Source organism: Octopus bimaculoides, chromosome 8 (genome assembly GCF_001194135.2).
Source record: "Octopus bimaculoides isolate UCB-OBI-ISO-001 chromosome 8, ASM119413v2, whole genome shotgun sequence".
NCBI lineage: Eukaryota > Metazoa > Mollusca > Cephalopoda > Octopoda > Octopodidae > Octopus > Octopus bimaculoides.
The window spans coordinates 13929563-13934926 of NC_068988.1; positions in this window are offsets into that span (position 1 = coordinate 13929563).

Genomic DNA, 5364 nt, shown 5'->3' on the forward strand with positions numbered 1-5364 from the left:
TATCTATCTATCTATCTATCTATCTATCTATCTATCTATCTATCTATCTATCTATCTATCTATCTATCTATCTATCTATCTATCTATCTATCTATCTATCTGCTTGCCTGCGTATCTGCCTATCTGTCTATCGGTCTGTATATCCATCTACCTCACACATTCTCTCTCTGTGTGTCTCAATCTATCTATTAATCTATCTAATATATATATATATATATATATATATATATATATATAGTATATAGTACATATACGTTATATATTATATATATATTATACATATTATATATATATATATATATATATACCATATATACTATATATATATATATGTGTGTGTATATATATATATATAAAGATATACACATGCACATACACGTATACATGTGCACATACGTGCGTACATACACACAAACGCATATATATGCACGCGTTCACATACACACGCTCGAGAAACAAATACATACATACATCCATGTACGCATGCACTTAGCCATGTATATCTATAGGAATATTAATTCGTATTATGAAATATTACGGTGTTATTTATAGTCTTAAGACATTAAGATATAAGTTTCCTTCAATTCTTTAGGATTATATTCTATTTCTGAATGGTAACCGTTTGTTTTCAGTATGTAGTGTATTTAAAAACAAGCGTTGAAAAAAAAAAAAACCCGGCAAAAATCTATAAACTGGCTTCCAATCATCACACATAATACCAGCACAAAATTGGTTCGAGAATGCTTGAAGGAACTGGAATTAGCATATGAAAGTAATACACTCACGTACAAACATACACACATCCACACAGCATATATACACACGTACATGCAAATACAGACGCATACATACATACATACATACATACATGCATGCATACATACATACATACATGCATGCATACATACATACATACATACATACATATACATATGCATACCGACGCAAACTCGTATGCACAAGCTGCCACGTATACAGCTGAATGGACTGTAAACACTGTATTTTATCTATCTATCTATCTATCTATCTATCTATCTATCTATCTATATATCTATCTATCTATCTATCTATCTATCTAACATGGTCTGTTTTCAATGTAGTGTTTGTATGTGCATGCATGTATAAATGTATGTATGTATGTACGTGTGTATGTATATATGTATATATCTGTCTATCACTGTCTTCTTGGCAATGCATAATATATGTACGAGTGTGCGTGTATAACACGTAATATATATATATGTGTGTGTGTGTGCGTGTGTATGTGTGTGTGTGTGTGTATCCAATGGTATTAACTTATGTGTTTTTTTTTCAAAAAAATACTCCTGCTGTGAAATGAAATGTGAGCATAAATCTCAATTTCTAAACAATTTAGTGCGTAGATACAATTTTGTCTGCATTTCAGGGCAAACTTCAATAATATATTCCTTAAAGAATCTTCACTAGAAATTGCTAACCGCTGTCACTGTGATGCCAAGACAACAGGAATTTAGAGATGCATAGAACATGCTTCTTACCTCACATGCTATTAAGCTAAATTGCAAACTGATGTTTATTTGAATTCGTTAAAAATATGGCGAATTCAGTTGTGTTTACTAACATTTTCTTTTCAGTGCTGTGTAAAATGTATATGTGAAATATAGCCGAAATATAGCATATATGTATATATGTATACATGCATACATAGAAATACGCATACATATATGTTTGTATTTGTATGTATTTATATATATGATTATAAATACGTGTGTGTGTATGTGTATGTATCATGCATATATATATATACACACATATAAACACACACACATGCACGCACACACTCACTCACACACTCACACATTTATTTCAATGTGATCGAGTAATACCAACGCTGGTGAGTATTTACAGTTTCTTAAGGTAAATATCTTCGTAGAATGTCTGGCAGCCATACTAAAATGAAATTTAAAAAGACAAACTGAAAGAAGTAATATTAACAGAAGCCTATACAATTCTCGTTTCGGTCTCGTATTGTTCCTAGCATTAAAACCATTAAATTGAGAACTTTCTATTCTTAAGGTAAAAGCAGTTATTCTTAAAGTCTCAAGTAAAGAAGAGACATCATTCACATCCTAAATGCTCTGGAAATAGTTGAGAAAGCAAAAGACGAGAAACAGTATATCATGTGACATTTGACGTCACCGATATCTGGCTGTTACCCTGAAAAGAGACTGTAGCAATTTTCTTATTTAAACAATAAGATATGACGGAAATTCGGTTGCTTTACTTGGCAAATCGTAGGCTTCTCTATCGTTGACTAGCGGATCTGCAATTTTAAATGACTAAAACCGACTAGAGATAAATCCTTCCTTAAATATAACATCAGTCTATTGCATGTGATTGGGAGAGTGGGCAGGAGTTGTTTGTATGTAGTCCTGTGGCTAAAGTTTAGGTTGTTAGTCATAACAAACTTTAACAGAGTGCATACACAAATAGCTATTCACACATAAAACTCATTCTGCCACTTAGCACGAGGAATCTACACAGTTAACAACCTAGACTTTAGCCACTGGACTACATGCAAACGACTCCTGTCTACTCTCCCATTTGGCAGATTAAATTTAGAGTGTCTTGATTGTAATAAACATGTTTACTCAACCGTGTCGGCCTTCATTTTAGGTGTAAAATATACTGTCACGTGACACTAACGCACGGTCGTAGTGGGAAACGCACTAAAGGTTCTAAATTTAATCACGTGTTCATTCTCTACAGACACTTGACAGAAAACATTCAGAGCATTGATTATTTGGTACTGTCATCAGACATGTTCAATCAACCGTGTCAGCCTTAACTTACGACGCCAAGCATTGTCACTTGATACCAACACACTGGCGTAGCGGGGAACGTAAACAATTTCTAAGACAGTCATGTGACTATCCTCAACCAATCAAGTCATATTCAAAAGATATACTAATTTGAGCTATGAACTCCCCAATAAAAATAGGGCAAGCTTCAGACACTAGTCGGAAGCAAAACAGCTGCGACATAAGCTACGTCTTTCTATTTGAAATTTTTGAAAATCAGTATAAACTATGAAACCGGTTAAATCATTAAATATAATAATAAAAAGATATTTTAACTATTTCCAGTGCATTTTTAACTTCTATTTTTCCTATGTATATATATATATATACATTTATGCGTGTGAGAGAGAGGGAGAGAGATAAGTTTGTGATATAACCCTTATAAATATGTATAAGAATGTATATATGTTGGTATGCGTGTATGTTATATATGTACATATGTATGTACATATACGTACATGCGTGTTATGCAAGTATATCTTCACGCATGTATACATGTGTATAACAGAGTGAGTGTGTGATATGCAGTGGTGAAAAACCCTGACTGATTTTTGGTAATAACGTTACAACCACAATGCTAATGCCTACATATTATTTTCGTTAATAATAACTCCATAACACAAGAGTTACAATAATACGCTTTATATTAAATATTGACTTATCTTCTCTTTCCTTTAGCTTTTTATTGGATCAACTCCCATCAATTGTTTGAATTCCTATTTAGTTCTAATCCAGAAACACCATCAATACACAGGACTTTATCGAGTAAATATTTGACCATACTGACACAGTCAACATGGGTCTCAGTGTCAGTCTTTCTGACTGTTTGTCTGTACGTCTGTCTCTCTCTCAGTGTCTCTCTCTCTCAGTGTCTCTCTCTCTCAGTGTCTCTCTCTTTCAGTGTCTCTCTCTCTCAGTGTCTCTCTCTCTGTGTCTCTCTTTCTTTCAGTGCCTCTCTTTTTTCCCCCTTCCTAAACACATGCCTGACAATTCGCCCAATCAACTCATCTTGTCCTCACTTTCTCCCCCGTTCTGTCACCCCTTTCTCTATCCCCCTCTCTCCTCCTTGTACCCCTACTCTCCCTCCCCTCTCCAGAGCAGAACCTGCTCTGTTCTTTTCTCTCTCTCTTTGCCCCCCTTTTTTTCTTTTCCAATTTGTCCCTTCCTCTCCATCCATCAATATATCCATCTATCCATTCATTCACTCGTTCATCCATCGGTCCAGCTATTCAACCATCCATCTATTCTTCTATCTATTCATCCGTCTTTATATCTGTGTGGCTACACACACGTAAACAGTTACCACACACACACACACGCACGCACAATACACCTAATTATAAGTGGAAACAGGTAAGGAAATAATAATCACCGATAAAAATAATAGGATATTAGCCTGGTATTGCTCCAGATCAGCTTATAGCACTCTAGTCGGCTCCTTATGTTAAAGCCACGTAGTTAATCTGAGGAGTTAGTACGCCAGTTAAAAGATTACGCTCTTTTCCTCACAAGCTACTGCGAAATATTCTATGTTCAAAACTCCCTCTTCGTCTTGATAAATGTAAGACATAATCGTATGATCTGCTACCAATAAAATCAGTAACTTGATAATGCTGCAATGTCTGCGGTAATAATTCATTCTCTCCTTATAGTGTGTAGCTATTTTGCAGATTCCTTGAGAATTATTATCTTTAAAAAATGTTAAAAGAATGTCTATAAATCTATGAGTTTACAAAAAATAACTAGTTTATTGAAAGAAAATTCTCACTCACTCTCTCTCTAACTCTCATTTACATACACACTCACGCACGAACACATACACGTTCGCCCCCCCTCCATACACACCCACACAAATACACACACTCACATGCACACATACACACAGTTACGCACACACAAATTTGATACCTTTTCAAATATGTTCAAGAGATGTTTCAATCCGAAAAAAGACTTTTCATTGCAGTTTGTTAAAAAGAAGTATTCTCGCTGGACACAAAAAGACATGAAAAAACACCATGGTCAGTTCAGACTGGTGGATGCATATGTTTCGAAGTAGTTATCAGCTCCTCAACACTGATACCAAAGCCATGCAATTCCAAACTGATTAAGAAACTAGGTTTGTCTTATAAAAGACAAAATTATTGACTGGTGTTACGTTTCTCCATGATAAATTGACATGAGATGTCTTTTTACAGGTTCAAATATCTTTTAAACATATTTCAACTGGAGTAAAGGTTATTTGCCAACGTAACAACGCAGTCCTGGTTTAGGACGAATGTTGCTGTAATTTAGATTCCCTTGTTCGAAAAATGTAAGGACACATATCGTGTCGTATAGCCAGCTGGAGACGATGTCTCTTGAGGCTAAATTACAGCAACATTCGTCCTAAACCAGGACTGCGTTGTTACGTTGGCAAATAACCTTTACTCTCTCGTTGTGAGATTTAAAAATAGTAATTTTCTAATATTTCAACTGGTATCAAGTTTGCTTTCCTAAATCACGGCTTGGCTCATCTTCTTCTCAT